A 22472-nucleotide genomic window follows, 5' to 3' on the forward strand; every position below is an offset into this window, starting at 1 on the left:
CACTGGTGCTTTGCATTCTGGACTTCTTTTTCAGTTCACCTGCTGCTATTTTTAGGCTTTTCAAATAGCTGTTCCATGTGTTTCATCCAGCCTTTATAGCTAAATTCAGTGAGAAAGACAGGGTAGAGTTGCTTACTCCATTTTACCTAGAACTGGAATAATATATTTTATTTGCTGCTATAAATTGAATGTTAGTGTCCCTCCAAAATTCATATGTTGAAGCCCTAACCCCCAATGTGACGGTCATTGTAGATAAGTCCTTTGGGAGGTAATTGGGGTTGGATGAGGTCATAGAGATAGGGCCCTGGTGATGGGATTAGTGCTTTTGTAAAAAAGGACACCAGAGTGCACTTGCTCTCTTGCTCTCTCTTCCCCACCCTCCTTGTCAGGTAAGATCAGAATGAGAAGGCAGCTGTCTGTAAGCCAGCAAGAGAGCTCTCTCCAGGAGTTGAATTGGCCACCACCTTGACATTGGATTTCACAGCCTCCAGAACTGTAAGAAAATAAATTTCTATTCTGTAAGCCCCCCAGTCTTTGGAACTTTGTTATGGCCATCCAGCCTAACTTAAGACGATTGCCAAAATATTCATGAAAAAGACTCGTGGCACTACATATTGATTGTGTCACTCTTCCCAATTCAATCACAGCTTTTCCACATAGCATATTTTCTGCAGGCTTATTAACAATTTTTACTTAGCTGAATTTCCAGACAAAAAGGAAATAATCCCCCTAAAACTAGACTTGTAACTTTAATGCTTTGTATTGTTAGTTATAATATTGCAAATATATTTTTTGATATGTCAATGTTTTGAATTAATTTGCTGCTTAATTATTTGGGTCCTGGTCCCCTTGACCTAATTTAATTTACTCCATGTTTCATGTAAATAATCTCAAGGCTAAATGACCTAGGTCCTGTTTGGACCCATTCTATCTCTCTCTCTCTCTCTCTCTCTATCTCTCTCTCTTTCTAGCTCTCTACCGTCTTTGAGAGGCTTATTTCAAAGCACATGTGGTTAGAAGCCCACAAATCCATTTATTTCACATACAGCGTGGTAAAATACAAGAAATGAGAGTCGTGCTAAAGAAACATGATTGAGTGGAAGGAAGACAAAGGAGCTATGGAACTATGTTTAGCTTACTTGATAAAGGCTTGTCTTTGGCAGATAATAGTTTTTAAAAATTCACATGTGAAAATAAGAACATTAATAATACTTGACCATTAACAATGAAGGACAAATCCTCATAATTGGAGTGGAATGAGGCTAGAACTAGGTTATTGTCTCAAGTGAGCCGAAGACTCTAGAATACATCAGTGAGCTTTGGTACCTAAGGCAGTTTCAGGTCATGCTCCATTGCTCTCCACCAGATGGACTTTCTTTCCTTTTTTCTCCCACTTATCCTTTCCATCTCACCTGTTCCCTTTTCTTTTTCCCCTTTTCATAGTTTTTTACCTCTATAAGCTTGTGTTAATCAGTAGAGCAGGCTCTAAAGAAGCTGCTGATCCTTGGGGGTAGTGCCTTTCCTTCATGGGCTTCTCATCTCTTCCTTGCATGCTTACTGCACTGCACCCCCATTCCTATTCCACCTCTCTATACCATCCTGCTCCCCAGGGCCGAGCTTTTTTTTTTTTTTCCTCTAGGGCCAAGCTTTAGCTTGGCAAGAAGACATGGTTTTAACTCTGCTTTATTGAAAATAAAAGCTCATTACTTATTCTATAGTAACTGTAGTTTCCCCCACACACAAACACACTGGCATTTTATGAAAGCATTACATTGTTCCAGAATTAATATGTATAATTTGTAAAACTAAACCTCAGCTGTGATTTAGCCCCTTCCATCTTAGAGAAAATCCAAAAAGCAGTATTAGAAAAAAATAATTGCACTAGAACCTGTTTGAAAGAAAGAGTTAGCCTCTTGAATAAAATTAGGAGTCCACATTCTGGGGATTTTGATTATTTGTGCTGCCGCTGAGTAATATTAACTAAATTAATAACAGAATATTAACTAAAACAGACATTTCCTCTGTTGATGTTTCCTTTGGGAAACAAAAGATAGAGATTGTGATTAAGGCCTTTCCAGATAATATCCCACACCAAAGTATTGAAAGAAAAGGTTTATATAACATGACATGATAATGTCATGTAATATATGAATATTATTACCTAAGGATTATGTTATATCCAGCTGCTAAATGGTATTTGTATATTTAAGCCTATATTGGAAAAGTACGTAGTCTTTCAATCATTGGGTTTATAAATACTTAACTGAATGTCTGGTGTGTAAAAAAAAAACCTGTGCTAGACATCGTGAGAAGTAAAACGGTTTACACAAGGGGTTTTTTCTCCCCCTAACCTTCAAGAAACTTCAGTGCAAAGTGGGAGTACCTTCACTGAAGGGAAGACTGCGATGTAGTTAGGAATTGTCAGGGCGTAAGCTAGAGAGTCTAGGTTGCGTTTTGATTCTGAGTTTTACTATACCTTCTGATTGCTGTGAATCAGGCAGGTTCTTGGGAAGCCCCTGCTGGTTTGCTCTTTGCACAGTTCAGCTGGGATTAGCATCCTTCTAGTTGTAGGAGACATTACCCAGGAAGCTGTCTAATCCATGGGGGGAGGTGGCATCTTCTGAACCAGGCCCCCACAGAGAACTTTGAATGGGTGGAAAAAGGAGTTTGTGTGCATTCTTGCTCATGTCACAATGTTGGACATGTGACTTAAAGAGAAGCACGTGGCAGGTCAATGTGATTGGACTGTTTGATTACCAAGCCTTGACTCTACAGTGGCTCAGCGGCCAATGCTGCTCATTTAAACTCTGAACTGCCACATGGGTATGACATAAGATATATCAATAAAAGGCATAAAATTATTTTAAATGTACTGTTTTTTGGGATATCTTGAAGGACTGGGGGGAGTCCTTGTTTCCTTGTCACCTCCCATCATGCACTTATTGATAATTAATCATCCATTCAGCATTTACTGAAAGCTACCAGATGGCTGACGGCATGCAGGGTGTCGGAGGTGGCAGCAAGGGAAGTGTGAAGGAACAGGCTCTATCTCTTGACTCTGTGACCGCGAACAGTGGACACTCATGCAGTGTTTGCCACGTGCCAGGCTTGTTCTGAGTGTTGTATATCTCCTCACTTAACCCTTAGAACAACCCCGTCAGTGAGTACTCTTATTTTCCCCATTATACGCTGGATGACACTGGGGGCACAGAGAGAGTAACTAACTTGCCAGAGGTCTCACAATTGGTAAAAGCGGAGCAAAATCTGAAAGCAGACAGTCTGGCTGCAGGAACAGTGCTTTTAACCTCCATGTCAGATAGCTTCTCAAGGAATTTATAGTCTGAGGGCACATGGGGAAATACTTCCCTGTTCAGGGTCAGGCAGTGAGGGATAGGTGTATAGGGACACAGAAGGTGACTGAGGTTGAGTGTGTTTGCTGGAAACTAATACCAAGAATATCTGACTCAAGAAATGCTTCATTCTGTGCCCCAAAGAGAAGAACGGAACGACAGGAAATTGTTAAGCCCACCAAAATGTTGGAAATATTTACCAGCAGTAGCAATCCAGTTTAATTTTATGTCCAGGGTTACACAGGGCTACACCCCTGAATCCTCCTTTCACATATACACTATGAGGGTGAACGAATACAGTTAACCCAATGACATTGTTTTCTCCCTTTCCTCTGCTTTGGTAGGGGTACCTGTGTGAAGGCTGCATCCCTAGGGAGGTTCGGACCTGTGTGGGCATGTCTCCTAAACTGATGGGATGGGTCTGCTGGGGGAGTACTTGCAGAAAACGGTTACTTCTGGAGAAAATCCCTGAAGGTGGAAGAGTGCAGAAATGATAGCCAAGCCTCAGCTATTATAAGAGAGGGATGACTTCAGTGCTTGTGGTAGAGGGGCAGGATAGGATCAAGTTGTCAGAAATACAGGGGATGTATTTGTATAGGTCACTGACAGCAGTATGTTATTGATAAATACTCATTATTTATATTATAGTACTCACCCAGGGCTGTCCTTGTAAAAACATGTTTGCAGGGACCTAAGAGAGAAAATGTAACCATGCCAGAGGTCTTCATTTACATGCATTTCTTTAATGACTTTATGCATTTCTAAAGTTATCAACAAATGTTAATAAGTGGTAGTAGATAGTAATCATTATTGCTCTTATCCCCATTTTTTGTCCCTAATTTTATATTGTGGTCAGTTGGAAAATAGAATTTAGTTTTGAAAATATTCAAATTTTACATAGATTTTTCTAAACAGAAAGAAAGGAATGAAATTCACACAAAGAGGCAAGGAACTTAATTATCAGTGGGCATTATGGATTTTGGCATTCCTACAGAAACAACTTGTGAACTATGATTTTATTATTGTAGAATTAATTTCTTATGAAGAGTCATGTTCTGCTTATCTCACCATTTGATATTTGCAAGATCACTAATATTTCTTCTGTTCACCCTAACCACCTTCCTTCTTTCCAGGCAGGTAGAGATTTCAGAAAGATGATGAGGAAATTCTATTCCTTCTAATTGGTTCTTTGGCCCTTTTAATCCCCCTTCCACCACCCCCGGGCAGGGCATGAGTCATTAAAATGCCTCAGACACCTGTGAACCTTCAAGATCATAACCGTGATATGATCATGTTACAACAACCCATTCAAAGTTCTCTGCTCCAGGGTCAAGGTTTGGATGATGTCACACAACGGCCTCTGGATTGCCTGCCGGCAAATCCTGGACAGGTTTTTCTGTTGTGAGGATAGGAAATGAGAGAAAGATGAGCGCCCCGCCCCCCCAATATTCCTGAGGACCACATCTAACTAGAGTCCTCATAAATCTTGAGATACCTCCATCTTGATAAATTTATCTAATTTATTCCTATTAACTTGGGTACATAATCTATTGCATGAGAATGTCACATTTTATTCATCCATATTGATGGACATTTAGGTTCTAATTTCCTGCTACTCTCAAATAATATTGCTGTGAACATCCCTCTGTAAGTGGTTGTATGACCTAGGAGAAAGTTTCTGTAGAGTAGGGGTCTTTAAAAACTCTTTTGCTAGCTCACCTCACAATTTGGAAAAACTTTTCCCTCCTTACTTACACTTTTAGAATTGGAATCAAACTTTCTATCATAACTTTTAGTTGCAAAGGAATTAATTTCCCTGTAAACATTAGCATTTAAAAGTAGAATTCTAAAAAATAAAAAAATAAAAAAATAAAAGTAGAGTTCTTTGGGCACCTGGGTGGTGCAGTCCGTTAGCATCCAACTCTTGGTTTCAGCTCACACTGTGATCTCAGGGTTGTGGGATGTAGCTCTGGGTCCAGGCCCTGTGCTCAGTGGAGAGTCTGCTTGAGACTTTCCTCTCTCCTCTCTGTCTCCTCCCCTTGCTCTCTTCTCTTTTCTCTCTCAAATAAATCTTTAAAAAAAACAAAAGTAGAATTTCTTAAATATATCCAATGGCATATAAATACCATACTGATCTGACAACCGTTATGCATGAGAACAAGGCTCTTACAGTGGGACTTGAACTTTATACTTGTGTCAGATTTTAATCTGAATGTAACATACGTTTATGTATGAGTGTCTTTTATTGATCACTTTGCCATATTTATTTATGACAAATATTATGTATAAACTTAAATTTCATTACGTTTTTTTTTACCATGATACTACTCCAAAGTGTTAAAATTTTTTCCGAGTTATCATTATTTTTAGTTCATAATCAACCAATTAAACGCTTTTAAATGTTCATCATTATGAGACATAAAAGAAAAAATCATCGAACTTTAAGAAATCGGTTTGCATATGTGAACAAATTTTACTTATTTCTAGAAGAAGACAGGTTCCAGCGTCATTTACCTCCAGTTTTTGCTTTTATATTATAAACACGGAGGAATATCATTCACAGAAATGAGTAAATGACGGAAAAAGTGTGTAAGTGATGTTATTCATTATTTGAAAAACTTTCCACATTATATGGCCCGCATCACTTAGTGGTGTATCTTTAATGATTTTATCAGTGAGTGGGTTTGCTTAGGTCTTTCTTCAATTTCACTAGGAAACAAGTGTCAAGCTTCGAAAGTGTTAGTAGACCCATTCAGCTTCTCAATATTAATCTCATTATTCAGATTGTCTCTTTAGCTTCTTGCAGGTTTTTACCCTTGGGGGCAATATTCCTTGAGCATTCAGATAGAGAAGACAGGTGTGGGCCTTTGTCTTTTAAAGAGAGAGAAAGGGCTACTATGAATGGGAGGTGGGGATTAGGAACCACAGGGCATTTGACTACACTAGTTCTCAGCTAGTTCAGATTTAGGTAGGAGTATACATGCAAGCCCCGGTGGCGCAGCAGTTTAGCGCCGCCTGCAGCCCAGGGCGTGATCCTGGAGACCCTGGGTCGAGTCCCACATCAGGCTCTCTGTATGATGCCTGCTTCTCCCTCTGCCTGTGTCTCTGCCTCTCTCTCTCTCTGTCTCTATGAATAAATAAATAAAATCTTAAAAAAAAAAAAAAGGAATATACATGGAAGGTAAGGATCTGGAATTACTCCTTGGAAACCATCAGAGTGCCTCAGTTCTCACACAGTTTGAAACTCTTCCTCTGAGGTTTATATACTCAGCAGCAGAATTGCTAGTGTTAGAGTCTCCTGCGCTGTGTGTTGCTGGGGACATTGCTCTACCTCTCAAGGACTCGGGATAAGTTCCCTCTGAAGATCCCCATATGTGAGTCAGTGGAGTTTTTGAACTTTGGGAAAATCCACAGTCATTGCATTTAAATAACTGGTGGCCAATGAGTGGTAACCCACCAGAGACCTATGAGACATTTAATTCCTCTCTATATTTGCTTTGGGACAAACCTCTGAAAGTATTTTATTCATAACTTTCTTTCTTTTAAAGGGCATCCTTAGTCCACATCAACCAAGGTGGTATAAAAACAGCACTGCACTTGGTTTGCATTCTGTGCCCTGAAGCAGAAATGCCTTTAATTGTTCATTGTGAAATAAACAGATGTCTACTGGAGAAGATTATTAAAAACATTTTGTGCACTTTGGGAGAACTAGAGGTCAGGACTGCTTGACCTAGCATCTCAAAGGAAACCCAAGCCAACCCAGCTACCAAGGTAAGTGAGCTACTAATATAGCTTATTCTTAGGGCAAGATTTTCTGATTGGCAAATTTCTTTTTTTTTTTAAGATTTTATTTATTTATTTATTCATGAGAGACACACAGAGAGAGGCAGAGATGCAGGCAGAGGGAGAAGCAGGCTCCATGTGGGGAGCCTGATGCCGGACTTGATCCCGGGACCCCAAGATCACGCCCTGAGCAGAAGGCAGACACTCAACCACTGAGCCACCCAGGCTCCCTGATTGGCAAATTTCTGGATATAGTTAAAAGGGACAGTACATTTCAAAAAGAGAATAATGGCCATCCTCGGGCAGGATAATTCTACTTTAAAAACAGAAGATTTAATGTGCCAAATTCAGATCATAAAGAAAAGTTGCCGTTAATAGGATAATTGCCTCAACATTGTAAAATAAACAGGATTTGAAATGCAGACCATCGTATTTTACAGTTAAAGGTTATTTTAAAAATCTTAGTAAAACCTAATAATAAAGTAATAAGATATTATACAGTTAGCAGGTCTATAAGAACACATTAATAATGAGGCACATCCAAATTAAGGCCTCCCTTCTACTTGCTTCAACAGGTGAACAAGGAAGATGGTGGTCCTATGAGCAACAGCAGCCAGTGGCCTGGCACTGCACCCTGCGAGGCAGCCAAGACCAAGGTACTATGTCCAGGAAAGAAATTTCAGATAAGACTTAAGTCTCAGAGCTAAGTCAACAGGGATTTGTTTGTTTTGTCCTTAGAAAAATAGACTGTTTCTATCCACTAGCTTTGTGCCTCCTCCCAAGTTCCCAGGCTTCATAAAACTTATGTTGAGGGTTTCAAGTATTCCCAAATTAATTGTTAAGTACCCACGACTTGTTCCTTATAGACCTCCTTTTCCTCTAGAGCTTCCTGAAATGTAAAACCTGTACATCTTTTAAGAAGCACAACACACTTAAGTGTGACTAAGTAGCAAACCTCCACCAAAGAGAACTGTCTATCATATTTAGAAAAGATAAAATTTCCCTTATAAGCTAGGTCTGACATTAGGTTTTTCTATGGTGTTCTTTCTGAAGTTGCTGCAAGATGGAAAAATATCAATCACAACGAGAGTACCTTTTGAACTCATTAATCCTAAGACATCATTAACAGGAAGGCTTTAATGCCTAGGATCTAGAACTTGCTTTGTCATTAAGTAGAATCATGGAAATTAAATGGTGCCCCCGCCCCACCCCCCATTGGGCCACTAGGTTAGGTTTAAAACATTAAATGTAAATTAAGGATACTATATTCATGTGGTCGAAAAATCGAAGGGCATGAAGCAATGGCATAACATACAATGGGAAGTACGGCCCTTGGAGCTGTGGAACTTGGCAGTGCTGTAAATGTCACCTTCCCACTTGTCTCATAGCCATATCACTATATTAATAAGGAGAATCTTTTTTTTTTTTTTTTGAAAGAGAGAGATAGGGAGGGAGATCAGTGGAGGGAAGGGCAGATCTTAAGCAAGATCCATACTCAGTGTGGCGTCTGTCCCAGGGCTTGAACTCACAACCCTGAGATTGCCACCTGAGCCAAGATCAAGAATCAGGTGCTCAACGACTGAGCCACCCAGATGCCCCATTAAGGAGAATCTTGAAATGTAGAGGCGAGTCGGAGGAAAATGGAAATAGATTGGCAGGGATGGCAAGAAAGAGGGCAGGAAAAGGAGAATAGGAGGATGGAAGGAAGAGGGTGTAGCCCATTGGGGCTGAGACAACTAATAGCTGGGTAGCTTCTAAGCATTGGAAATGTGCTTCTCACAGTTTGGGAAGCCGAAAGGCCGACATCAGCCCGCCTGCAGGATCGGGTTCTATGGCGGGGGCGAGCTTCCTGAATCCTGGATGGCTGTCTCCCCCGGGGGAACCTCACCTGGCCTGGGGAAGGGAAGGGCGCCTTCCAGGCCTCCCGTCTAAGGGCACTTCTCCATGTGTAAGGGCTCCACTCTTCTGACCCAATCACCTCCCAAAGGCCCACCTCCTCTTACCGTTACCTTGGGGTTAGTTTCAACCTAAGTTTTGGAGGAGGACACCAACATCAGTCCTCGGCCACCTGGGAGAACCAGGGCTGTACACAAAGGATCAGCCTGGTCCCAGCCCTCTCTTGCAATTGTCCTTTCAGGGGACGTGTATTTGTGTAAGAATGGAAGAGGAAGGAGCGCCTCGCTGGCTCAGTCAGCGGAGCGTGGGACTCTTGATCTCAGGGGTGTGGGTGCGAGCACCGTATCGGGTGTGGAGATTACTTAAAATAAAATCTTGGGGCACCTGGGTGGCTCAGTCAGTTAAGCGTCTGACTCTTGATTTTGGCTCAGGTCATGATCTCAGGGTTGTGGGATGAGCCCCGCCTCAGGCTCCACGCTCAGCGCAGAGTCTGCTTGAGATCCTCCCTCTCCCTCTCCCGAGCTGACTCTCTCTCTAAAATAAATAAAACCTTTAAAAAAAATCTTAAAAAAAAAAAAAAAGAATAGAAGAGGAAGAAATGGGAAGAGTAAAGAAAAAAAAGACATTTATCTGGGGAAGTGTGTGAGTGAGCCACTGGGAATTCTGCACCACGTGAAACTCTTGAATAAATTTGCTTGTATTGCTTCCCCCCCAACCCCCCAATATCCCTTTTATCTAGCCTCAGCCAAGTATATTTTATTATTTGAGGTTTAGGCTTTAGGGAAGAGTTCAGAACTAGTAGGAGTCAATAGTGGGAGAGAGGCAAGCAGGGTTTCTCCTACCAGGAACAAACTAACCTTCCTGTGGGGCGCTGGCCGCGTGCGGGGAGGTGGGTTCTGGGGTGTGCGAGCGGCTCCGTTTACACTGCCGCTGGCCCTACAGCAGGTGGCGGTGTTCCTTCTCTTCCCGGCAGCTTTGGCGTTCCCTCTTCTGTGTTTCAATCCACATGTAAAGGGCTGCCTCCCTGGCGCCCTTGGGAGATGCTCCAGTGGTCCTGGCATGAGGAGGAGAAGCAAATGGGCAACGTGTAGCAATCCGTGGTTTTGTGTTTGGTCTGTAGAGCCCTGATCTGGTCTAGAGAACCACCCCGCTTCAGGGGGAGACCGTGAGTGTCACTAATCATATTGTGTACTCGCCCCCGTCTCCGCTGTACTAGACCCTATTCGGATCCTCAGGGAAGCTTCTTGCTCCCTTTGCTCACGCCTGTCCGAGGCTTGAGAATACTAATAAAAGCTCTCTCTAGCCAAATTTCTCTCTAATGAACGTGTTTGGATTTTCATCAAAATGAGGTTTTCTTCCCAGCTTTATTCACGAATTAACCCAGGCTGTGATCCAGGGTCCCTCACTGGGAAGCTACATAATCTGGGCATATAAACCCTGTGGGCTCCCGGTCATCATTTGTAAAATGGGATTGGTAAACTAAGGGACTTTTGAGGTTTCTCCTAGCTCTTATACTCTTGGATCCTCAAATAGTCGGCCACTGCCCTGCGTGGTGGTTGTACTGTGATACCGGAGGAGTAATTCTGATATTTTCTTTGAGCAACTGCTTCAAAGCAATGAGCAAATAGCTTCATGCTATTATTAAATAGCATGAAAAGTCAGAGTAGATTGAGGGGAAACAGTTGATCTGTGGAGAGGGGGTACTCAGGGTCAGGTACAGCATGTCCACTACACTAGACACCACGTATGACAGATATTCTCACGTATTTCTGTGGTGCAGCAGACACTGGCCATGCATTCAGCCTTAAATGTTAGAACTTCCTTAGCGTGCTCATTTATTTAAAAATGAAATCAGGGTTGGGCTGTCTCCCTGGTTTAGTTGATATTTTTCTGATGACGGACATTTGTTGATTTTTAGACTCAATTCTTCTATTGGGTGAAATCATTTTTTTTTTTTTACCTTATGAAAACACTAAGCCATCATTGTAAAGAACTTTCAACCCATACAGAAAGGAAGAAGTGGAAAGAAAAGTTCTCCCCCTGAAGCCCTCCCTCCCCATCCTGTAGACAGAGATAAGCAGTGTTATCTTCTCGTTTATCCTTTCTGATATTTTCCATGGATTTATACAAACATGGATATATGTATTATCACTTCTGTTTTATTTCATTGAATTTTCATGAATAATTTTATAGCATGTATTAATCCTAGAGTAGAAATATGCATGTAACACAGAGGAGAGAGCCAGTGAAAAAAATCATAGGGGCTAGGGAGCAAGATAGATGACAAACAGAAAAAAGTTTTTAATCAAATTGTCATGATAGCAATGATTTTTTTTGTGATTTATTTATTTGAGAGAGAGAGAACACAAGTAGGGAAAGGAACAAAGGGGAGGGAGAGAGAGAATCCCAAGCAGACTCCCCACTGAGTGCAGAGCCCAGCGCAGGGCTGGATCTCAGGACCCTGAGATCACGACATGAGCCGAAATCAAGGGTCAGATGCTTAACCGACCAAGTCACCCAGGCACCCAGATAGCAATGATTCTTAAATGATGGAGGTTCTAGGAAGAATTGACCAGGGAAGATTGTCTGTTTTAAGGAGACATTTCTAGGGGAGTGGGGTGTGGTCATGGTGGTAGAGGGCCACCAGCAATTACGCTGTCTCTCTCCATGCTTCCTACTAAGAGGTAGAGTCTCTTTCTCCTCCCCGGAATTCTTGACAGGCTCCATTACTTGCTTTGGTCAATAGAATGCGGCAAAAATGATGCTATTCCAGTTCTGGGCCTAGACCTGGCAACTTTAGTGTTTGCTTTCTTGGATGATAAGGAAGACTGACAACGGTGCTGAAGACAACAGCCTCATGGAGGCAGTGAGACCTAAGGAAGGAGACAGGCCCAGCCCCTCACTATTTCAGGCACTCCAGCTGGGCCCTAGCCCCGTGCTTGATATCATCATGGGTCCTCCAGCCCCAGTCAAGCCACCCCAGCCAACAGTACATGAAGGAAAGACAAGCTGTCATTGTGTTCTGTCCCTAGTGCAGAATGGCGAGTGAGAGAACAGTCGATGCTGTTGTAAGCTGCCATGTTTCAGGGGTGGTGTATTATGCATAATAGATAACGGAAATCCATGTCTGAAAGTTGGGTGTTGGCTTGAAAAAAATCTAAGACACGTGGCATTGGCTTTGGGACCAAGCATTGGGTAGAGGTTGGAGAGGTGATGAGGGAACTCTCTCTCTCTCTCTCTCTCTCTCTTTTAAATTAACTAGTTATTTTTTACTTTCTATTTTTTTAAAAGATTTTATTTATTCATGAAAGACACACACACACACACACACACACACACACACACACACAGAGGCAGCACAGGCAGAGGGAGAAGCAGGCTCCACACAGGGAGCCCGACGCGGGACTCAATCCCGGGGTCTCCAGGATCATGCCCTGGGCCGAAGGTGGCGCTAAACCGCTGAGCCACCAGGGCTGCCCTACTTTCTATTTTGAAACAATTTTAGACTTACACCAAAGTCGTAAAAATGGTACAGAGGTCACGTGTGTTCTGCACCTAGCTGCCCTAATAGTAATAAATGCATAACCACAGAGTAATGATCAACACCCAGAAATCAACAGAAGCTACAGCCCTGTATGAACTCCGCCAGCGTTTCTGGTGATGATCTTTTCCGGTTTCAGAATCCAGTCCAGGGCCCTGTGTTTGCACTTAGTTGATGTATCTCCTCCGTCTGGGAAGGACTCTCCCAGTGGAGGCTCCAGGGGTAGTGAGGAAATTGTCCTGGAGGCTGGAGAAGTGGGGCTAAGCAGCGGCAAAATGTGTGGCAGCCGCTGCGTGCAGTGAGACACGGAAGACGGAATACGTACCTAATGAGGTTGCAGATCTGGCGAAGGCGATTTCCAAGCTGCATGTTCAGAGTATGGGTTGGCTTCCTTTAGTGATGTGTGATGGTGTTGTTACAAGAGAGAGACGCCTTAGAAAAGGCACTATTCCGTTTTCAAGCGGCACGTAGAGGAAACAGAGCCAATGAGATTCTCTGTAGTCAGCAATAGTTTCAAGGGAAGAAATGGCCTCAGGGGCCTGCCTATCAAATGTGGCCTCAAGGTAAAAATCCAATCAAGACTCTATGTTGAAGCCTCTAAACATGTTAAGATGTTGTCTCATAGACCCTCTTGTCTAGCCAAAAGGGCTTTTAAGAAGAATCTTCAGGGGAGTCCAACAGTAGCTGCTTCAACAAGGCCCAGAAGTTTGTCTTTGGAAGAATTACAGATGTTGCTTTATGGGCATAGTTGTGGGCAAGAAGGAAACTCCACTAAGAGTCACAGAAAACCCACACAATTTTGAAGACTGCTCTATTGATGAAACCCCCACCGGCCTGGACTAAAGAAGAAAGAGACTGTTGAGAATGTAAAATAAAATGCCACCGGGCTCCCGACTTCCAATGGATAGGACCCAGCCTGCGCGAGCTGTTCAGCCAGAGGGCAGGCAATTACTTGCTTATGGAAACGGGAGCCTCCAAGGTCATAGCCTGCACCCTGGAGCCCGGAGCCAGTATCCGTGGTTCGGGAAGCGGCTCCCAGGGAGAAGAACCAGACACTCGAGGAGGTCTGGGTCTGCAGAGTGAGGGTGACTTTCAGAACCTCTATGGATGGTGGCTGCTTCGTGCCTTGTTTCCCCCGTTCTGAACATACATGTCCATCGTAGTTGACTCATCCCTGTCTGGGCGCTGTATGTCGTGTGGTTCACAGGTCTCCAGAGGAAGAGGAGCAGCATCTAAAAGGCCTCAGCCACTCCTAGGGCCCAGTGTGTGTGTCATTAGATCCTGGACCTTAGAGCCAGTGCTGCACAGAACGATAATTTGGGGGGAGGGTGTGTGTGTGTGTGTGTGTATGTGAAGTGTCGTGGCCAGAGGGTGGGATATGATAGAGTGTTTCCCAATAGGACTGCTGATAGTTCCTCCCATTCCAGGCGCTCCTTCCATTTGGAAGTGTGGTCTCTTTCCTGCCCCTCGGATCTGGGCTGGCCCTGTGATGGGCTTTGGCCAGGAGAATAAAATGGAAGTGACCTTCTGGGGCTTCCACACCGTGGCTTTCGCAGGCCTGATAGCCTCTGCTTTCTCTTTCTTGGGATCCAGGCTGTAAAGAAAGCATAAAGGGGCTGGGACTGGCCCACTGAATGATGAGCGATCACGTGAAGAGAGGGGGCCGCCAGCCACTTCAGCTGGCCCAGCCTAAGAATCAGATGTGGGGGTAGCATCTTGGCCATTCTGGCCTCAGTGACCAAACTCACAGCTACAGGCCACCGTGTCTGACCCCAGCTGCCATCCTGGGAAAGCAGAACTGCCCAGCTGTGCCCTTTCCAAACTGCAGAATTGTGAGCAAAGAAGTGGTCGTGGTTGTCTTAAGTTACAGAGCTTATGGTGGCTTGTCATGCAGCAAAAGATAACTGAAGCCATTACCAACGTCAGGGTTCTTCCAACTGCCTTAACCTCCTCCCATGGGCTGTGAGGAGGCAGCAACAATGTCAGGTAAAGAAGCCAAGTTTCATGGAGACTCCGTTCCGTAAAGGCTGGACCCTGTATGCCATGGTCATGGCTCTGTGCACAGAACGAGCACATAATTAGCTCAAATATTTGTTGATTGGACAATTAAATGAAAGGATGGAGATAAAAGATGTCACATCATGAAAGAAGTAAACAAAAAAGATACTTTAAACAGTTGTCTCATTTTCGCCTTCAGACAGGTGCTCTTCATTTTCAGAAACACCGATGCCAAAAAAAAAAAAAAAAAAAAAAAAGAAACCCTGATGCCCCGGAAGCCAGAAGGATGCTGTGAAGGGCAAGATTTGTAGGAGTGAGGCACAGGGCAGCCTTGACTCCTTCTCCATGTCCATCCCGTGGCTACACAAAAGAGGGCCCCTCTGGGAAGCACCTGGCAAGTGCCTCAAGACCTACTGGCAGATACAAATTAGTACCTTTTTCTAATGGAAGAGTTAAAAGCAGAATATGTATTCCATAGGACTACCATTGGAGTTAATACTAAAAGGACCCGAGTACAATGTCCAGTAGCCAGTGTTAGGTTGGAAAGTAAAGCAGTCAAAGCAGATTTGTCACATTAGGTCTCTTCTTTCTTTCACTCTCTGGCCCATGTCACAATTTCTGAATGCATCTTGGACACAGCAAGCGCCCGTTCCACTCCGCGGCTCTCCTGGAATACCCAGCCCCACTGTCATTTCTCTGAGAGCGATCATTTCCTAGGGCACACCTCTCTACCGGGATGGGAGACCCAAGTGCCCTGTGCAACAGCTCCAGGAGGGCTGACAGATAAGAAGGGAAAAATTCTTTTTTGGATATGGTTACTTGTAGCGCCTTCCGGAGAAATGTCTTGGACTAATAAGCATCTTTATTCAAAAGAACCGTGACATTTATAATCAGGATAAATGAAATAAGGGGAAAAGCCTTGGACCCTTGGAAGGATAGGGTGGTTTAAATTCAAACCAGTAATTATTATATTTTTTTCTATTCTGTATTATTTAGGAAAACAGTGGTTAAACAGATAAAAATAGAAAAGACTGCTTAAAAATTAAAGCCATTGATTTAGATCTCTATTTGAAAGGTCAGTGTGTGGGAGACGAGGAAGGCATTATAGCAATCAGTGTTCAGCAAAAGACATTTTAGCAGCAGAACCTCCAAAAAGCACATCAACTATTTATATCACCCACATCGAGTTGCCGGTCATTTCATTTATCAAAGAAAATAAGAAAGCTATTTTCTTTGGACATCCTTTGGGTGTAGTGACAATATAGTTTTGGAATCAGCTGTTAGAAACTATAATTAAAGCTGGTTCATCGTGTTTACTAATTATTCTGCATAGTTAGCCTCCCCGAAGCTTTATATAATCCCCCCTTTGTTACAAGCTTCTGTTTCTCCCTAGGGCGGTCTGAATCCAGACAGGTAAAGGACTGAAGCGCCTGGAAACCGATGTCTTGTAATACCTGTGCGGCCGAGCGATGTCCGCAGTTGAAGTTGAAATTTTAAACCTTCTGTGCGCAGGTAGAGTCAGCTATTTAAGAGTTTTCAGCTCTACCACTTGGGTAAGGGGATCCCCTGAGTACAGGACGATGTGAAGGGAAACAAAAATCGAAAACTGAAATTTCCTTGAGGAACCTCTGTGACACTGGGGCGGGGGGGGGGGGGCGGTGTTAATTCAGTCATTCCCGATAACTACCCGCTATCACCGTCTGGCTGACCACTGTCTGTCGACACCAGGGGTCCTTTGGTTCAGTGCTGGGGGGGAGGGCGGCTCATGCTCAGGGAAGCCGCGAAACTCCTGGGCCGTCTTCCCCCCCCTGCCAGCGGGAGCGCAGTGGGCCGACCTCCTAGGCCCGCGCTTCGGTGCTGGGGGCGCGCCCTCCCCGCCCCCCGAAGAACCCTGTGCCCGGGAATGGGAAAGCCTCCTCTCCTCGCCTCCGACGCGCAGCGCCGGGCCCCTTTCCTCCCGGGGAGGTGGATTCCAGGGCACCGCAGACTCCTCCCCAGGTAGGGCAGCTCCCGGGGAGGCGCAGGGGAGCGCGCGCTCACGGCAGGGACCCCGGGCGGGGTCGGCAACCGGAGACACAGGTGCGAAGTTCTGCCTTCCGCCGCCGACCTCCCTTCCTTGAACCTGCTCCTCGTCTCCCATCCCCCACCAGGTAGCAGCATCCGCTGCTCGGGGCAGCGCAGCTCGGCTCCGGAACCCTGCGACCCGGCGGCACAGCTGGAGGGCAGGGCGTCCCGCGTAGCCTCTGGCCCACCGCAGGCCGCGCACGCGGGTTTCGGTTCTGGAGACCCGACGGAGCCCTCCCCTACTCCCCCGGACCCCCGCCCGCTTCCCTCTTCTACGTGTGGCCTCCCCCCGCCCCACGCGGGCTCCGACCGACACGGACCGCGAGGGTCCCGCAGGTTGCGACCTCCTGCGGCGCTCCCCGGAGGGAGGCCGAGCGCGAGGGCGGGGCCGGGGCCGGGGCCGGGGCCATCCGAGGGGCGCTCTGGGCGCCGCGGGCGTAGCGAGGGCCGCCTGCGAGCACCGCGCGCCGGGACAGCCGCTCCGGGCGGCCTCCGCGTCCTGGCGCACCTCCCCGGGCGGCGCGTCACTTCCCTGCGCTTCACCCGCAGGCCGCTCCGGCCCCGCTCCGGCCCCGCTGCAGCCCCGCTCCTCTGGGCGGCCCCGGCCCGCCTGGTGGTGCTCCCCGGGCAGGGCAACGGGCGCGGCGCCCCTCGGCCGGCGTGGAGGGGGCCGGGGCTCAGGCGGCAGGTCGGTGGCGGCGCACGGCCGGGCCGAGCCCTCCGAGCAGCGGGGCCCGCAGCGGGGCGCACCCGACAGTCCCCGGGCCCGGCGCAGCCGCCGCAGGGCAGCGCAGCGCAGCGCAGCGCAGCCGCCGCAGGGCGAGGCCGGCCCCGGCTCTCCGGCCGCGGGGGGCACGTGCGTGGACGCGGGTGCTTGTGTAACCAGCTCCCCCGGCGCCGCGCCCGCCCGCCGCCCGCCACTCGCCGCCCCACCGCCGCCGCTCGCCGGCCGCCCCCGACCCTCCTCGGGGACTGGGAATTTGGAAAGTTCCCCAACTAGGGCACACGTGACCGCCCCTGGAAGTAGTCCCGGCCGCGGCCCGCGGAGCCCTCCGCCGCCCTGGAAGCCCCTCGGCCCCGCCCACCCGCCGGGCCGGCGCTCCCTCCCGGCCCGGACTCCTGGCTCGGGCCCGGGGCGCAGCCCGACGCGCGGACGCCCACGCCGGCCCGCGGCCATCCAGCCGGCCGGGTTTTCGCGGCGGCCCGCGGGGGGCGGGGCCAGGCGGCCTCGGAGCCCGGAGCCCGGAGCCCGGAGCCCCGAGCCCCGAGCCCCGCGCGGACCGGGCAGCAGGCGCCCCGAGGGACGGACGCCCGCTCTCGGGGGCGAGGCCGGGGCGGCGCGGTGGGTCGCGTCCCCGGGGTCCTGGGCCCGCGGCGGCGGGGGTGGGGCGGCGGGGCGAGCCGGGGGCGGGGACACGCGCGGAGACACAATGGGGGGAGTTCCTCGGGCTCACGCCGACACGCGGGGGCGGACACGCGAGGGGCGGACACGCGAGGGACAGGCACGGGGGGACACGCGGGGGGACAACCGACACGCGGGGACACAATGGCGGTGTTCCTCGTGCTCACGCCGACACGCGGGGGACGGACACGCGGGGGCACAATGTGGGTGTCCTCGTGCTCACACCAACGCGGGAGGGACGGGGGAACACGCGCGGGGGGTGCTCGTGCTCACACCGACACGCGGGGAGCAGGCACGGGGGCAGTGGCACGCGAGGGCCATAGTGGGGGTGATCCTCGTGCTCGGACACGCGGGGAGCGGACACGCGGGGGCACACGGGGCGGACACAGGGAGCTGCGGGCGGGGGAGGGGCGCCCCGGGTCCGCTGGCCCCGCCCTCGCCCCCTGCGCCCCCGGTGCGCGGCGACCTCCGTCCGACTCGGGTCCCCGACGCCCCCGCCCGCCCGTCCGTCCGTCCGCCGCTGCAGGAGCGGCCGCGGCAAGTGCAGCTCCGGGGGCCGCTCGCACTGGGCATGCGCGGCGGTCGCCCCCCGCCCCTCCCCCCGCCCGGCCCCGGCCCCCCCCGGCCCCCGCCTCCCCCCGCCTCCCCCCGCCCCCGCCTCCCCCCGGGCTCCGGGGCGCCGGGCTCGCTGCGGGCGGCGGCGGCGGCGGCGGCGGCGGCGGCGGCGGCGGGGGCGGGGCGGCGGTGAGGTGGCGGGACTCTTTGTGCGCCGCGGCAGGATACGCGGCGGGGCGGGCGTGGCGCGCTGCTCGGCGCCTCGTCTCGGAAGCTGCAGCCAGTGATGGAAGTTTGAGAGTTGCGCCGCGGAGAGGCGAGGCCGCGCGCAGGGAGGGAGATGAGAGACGGCGGCGGCCGCGGCCCAGAGCCCCTCTCAGCGCCCGTGAGCAGCCGCGGGGGGCAGCGCCCTCGGGGAGCCGGCCGGCCGGCGGCGGCGGGCAGCGGCAAGCGGCAGCGGCAGCGGCGGGCGGCCGCCCTCGCCTCGGCCTCGCTCTCGCGCCCGCGCCCGCCCCCCCGCCCAGCGTCCCTCGCCCGCTCGCCCCCCCGCCCCCTCCCTCTCGCCGCGCCGCGCTCGCCCCTGCTCCCATCCCTCTCCCTCTCCCGCCCTCAGCCCCCTCCCGCTCCCCCTCCTCCCATCTTCTAGCCTTTCTCCCCTTCTCTCTTCTCACCCTCTCTTTTTACCTTTTCAATCCTCTTCCCCTTCCTTTCTTCTTCTTTCTCCTTTAGTTTTTTCCTTTCCAACCGCTCCTTCGCCCCTCTTGGGCCCCCCTCTCCCTCCACTCACGCAACTTCTTCTGCTTCTTCTTCTACTTGCTCCTTTCCCCTTTCCGTCTGTGCCTCATCTCCGGGTGGTGTCACCCCTCCCATCCCTCACTTCCTCCCTTCCCCCCCTTCTCCTCCCCTTCCCTCTTCCTCCTCCCTCATTCTCATCCTCCTTTGCCCCCCAGATTCCTCCTCCTCGCTCGCCCTTCGCTTACTCTCTTCGCATCCCTCCTCCCTTTCCCCTTTTCCTCCTTCCTCTTGCGGAGTAGGCCGCTCCCGCCCGCCGCTCCATGCCGTCTCTCTCCTCCTTCCTCTCCAGCCACCGGCTCCCAGACATGACAGCCATCATCAAGGAGATCGTCAGCAGAAACAAAAGGCCGCTTACCAGGAGGATGGGTTCGACTTGGACTTGACCTGTATCCCTTTCCGCGCGGCCGCGGGCCCCCGCAACAGCCGCACCGGGACCCCGCACCCGCACCCGCACCCGGGACTCGGGACCCCGCGCCCGCACCCGCACCCGCACCCGCACCCGCACCCCGGACCCCGGCCTCGGCTTCCCCGGCCCGGCCTCCGACCTCGGCCTCGGGGCTCCGGCCCGGCCTCCGACCTCGTTCCCGGCCCCGGCCCCGGCGCCCCGGCCCCCGGCGCCCCGGCCCCTCCGCCCCTCCGCCCCTCCGCCCGGCCGCGGCTGTCGGGCGGCGGCGGGTCCCGGCCCTGCGCGCGCCCGGCCCCTCCGGAGGGCCATTGTCCGCGCCCGCGGGACTCGGTGCCCCTCGGCGGACCCCGGAGCCGGGAACCCGGGCTGCCCGACGCGCGGAGGGGACGCGGCGCCCGGGCTCCGGGGTCGAGCACGTTTCGGTCAAACCTTGGCTTTAGGCCCCCAGATCGACGGCACAGATTAGATGAAGATGAAAATTAGCGTTGCACGTATGCAGATTGCATCAGAATCTCGCAGTGATTTAGTTTCCTGGGTTGCTCGCATTGATAGACTTTTTTTTTTTTTTAATTCGTAATGGGAGTTGTGAGCTGATTTGCATAACTTTGGAAGCAGAATCGCTCTCAGCACTCGGGGCGTTCGTTGGAGGGCACAGAAAGTAGGTTCGCGTGTGCTCACGCCGAGTTGAATTACAACCGGGAACTGCCTCTCCCAAGTTGTGTAGTTCGCGATCAATAGTGTCACAGGTAACGCACGTCCTGAGCCGCTCTTGCTGCTCGGTCTTTCTGAAATTTGCCTCCCCCTCCCCCTCCCCCCTCCCCCCTCCCTTGATGGGGTGATCCAGGACAGGGCATGGGATTTTGCAGCTCAGCCGCATTTTAGGTTCAGTGGTCTTGTCTCACGTAGCAGAATGGGGATTGACTGCTTCTTGATTCCGGAGGAGCGTGTTGTGTGGGTTCTGGGGTATTGTGTGCAGCAAATCGTGATTGCAGACATGAAGCTTCAGTTCTTCCTTGAAATGCAAGTGCCACTGCGAGTCCAGAACTGCTGCTCACCTCATCCAGCTTTCAGGACTCCTGACGCCGCGTGATGTCCGTTAATTGTACTCGGGCTCGGGTGTAAGGTCAGGTGTAATTTACCAGCTAATCACCAGCAACGCAGGCAAGAGCGGATCACTCCAGCTTCGCATGGTCTAGGTATGTTAGCTGGTTTTCCACACAGTGTCTTGAATTTACTGACTCAGGTTGTTGAATGACACAGAAACCCGAGAATTTTTAACAGGAGTATCGTTTCGGTTGCCTAAAAGTTAGGCCTTTGTACCTGAAAAGATAGCGGTTATTGAAAGGCATTGATCTTGGCAGTTTCAGGTATAATGAACTGGTTTTGATCAAGAGTTGGGGCAGAGAGCCCTCCTTTTTTTTTTTTTTTTTTTCCCCAGAATGGAAAGTATCACAGGCGTTCAGCGTTCCTGCTTAGGCCAGTGTCTAAGGCATGAAAAACAGAATTGACTTGTGGGTCTGAGATGCCCGCAGCATCTTATTAACAAGGCCTCTGTGAAGGCCAGAAGTTTGGTGATGTGAATTATAACAGTGGACGGTATTTAGTTCAAACGTGATTGCGTCGGTTGTTATTGGAGGATTCTTAATAAAGATCATTTTTAGCGAACACTAGTAAACATTTTGCCTAAAGGTGGAGTGGCGCTGAAGGATCCATATGTCCTGCTAAACACTGTGGGGAGGATTTGGTTTTTGAAGAAAATTCTTTACATCTGAAGAGGTTTTTTTTTTTTTTTTTTTTTAATTCCCTTTGGATTACATAGCAGCACATAAACGTGCACAGCTAATTCTGCCCAAGTGTCTGTTTTGAGCTGAAGGTAAAAGTCACCGAAGAAGGAGCTTTCTAGCACACAAAACGTAAGTTTTCTGTTGATTAAAAAATTATGTATTAGAAGACTATTTAGAAGTTTTGGAGTCTGCATTGATTGCAACACTGGTCAGGCTGAACTTGACCCGCTTGCCTAGAAGGTGACCAGTTGCTGGACAACTTCTGATTTGTAATTTATTTCAAAAGCAATCTAGCGTTAGTGTGAACTGACAGCCGTCTGGGTGTATAGGAACAAATTGATTACACGTTTCTTTGACTTTTTAGGAAAAAATCCCCGTGCAAAAACCAATGTCTGTGGATGCTGTTTGGTAGATTGCTTTTATCATTCAGAGTAGGTTTATTTTTACGTTACCCATTTGCTCTAAAATAGTCAGGGCTTTAAGATTCAGATCGTTCTGCGGGGTTCTTACACAGGAGTCCTGAGCTGGTTGGCCAGCTCGCCTTTGACTTCACAGGTGTGTGCCTCCATACCTGAAATTTACGTGACCTAGAGACTGTTACTAGAACGGTACTTTTAGTTAGGGTGTGCATAGAAAGCAGTGTCAGACGCTGCGTCAAATGACTAGTAACACTTGATTTCTAGAGTTGTGGTTTTATTGAGCCAAATATATGAAAAAAAATCATTTAGGAAAAAGTCAGTGAAGGGCTCTTTTTTTTTTTTTTTTTTTTTTTTTTGTTAGTTGGACTTCCAATAATTTTGATTACACCAGTGCACTTTGGTTTGCTTGGTTTCGCTTTAGGGTTCTCTGTGTATTGTGGGGGGAAATTAAGGTGGCCATTGAGGACTTTGGCAGGTTG

General features: G+C 49.2%; 1 long non-coding RNA gene across 1 annotated transcript; it reads left to right on the forward strand.

Moving 5' to 3' along the window:
- Nucleotides 1-372: 372 nt before the first annotated feature.
- LOC119878728 lies at nucleotides 373-10321 on the forward strand. The gene is made up of 4 exons (XR_005387098.1): nucleotides 373-495; nucleotides 6899-7121; nucleotides 7709-7789; nucleotides 10003-10321. It is a non-coding gene; the product is annotated as an uncharacterized LOC119878728 (long non-coding RNA).
- Nucleotides 10322-22472: the final 12151 nt, after the last annotated feature.

Source organism: Canis lupus, unplaced genomic scaffold (genome assembly GCF_011100685.1).
Source record: "Canis lupus familiaris isolate Mischka breed German Shepherd unplaced genomic scaffold, alternate assembly UU_Cfam_GSD_1.0 chrUn_S1868H2065, whole genome shotgun sequence".
Classification (NCBI taxonomy): Eukaryota; Metazoa; Chordata; class Mammalia; order Carnivora; family Canidae; genus Canis; species Canis lupus.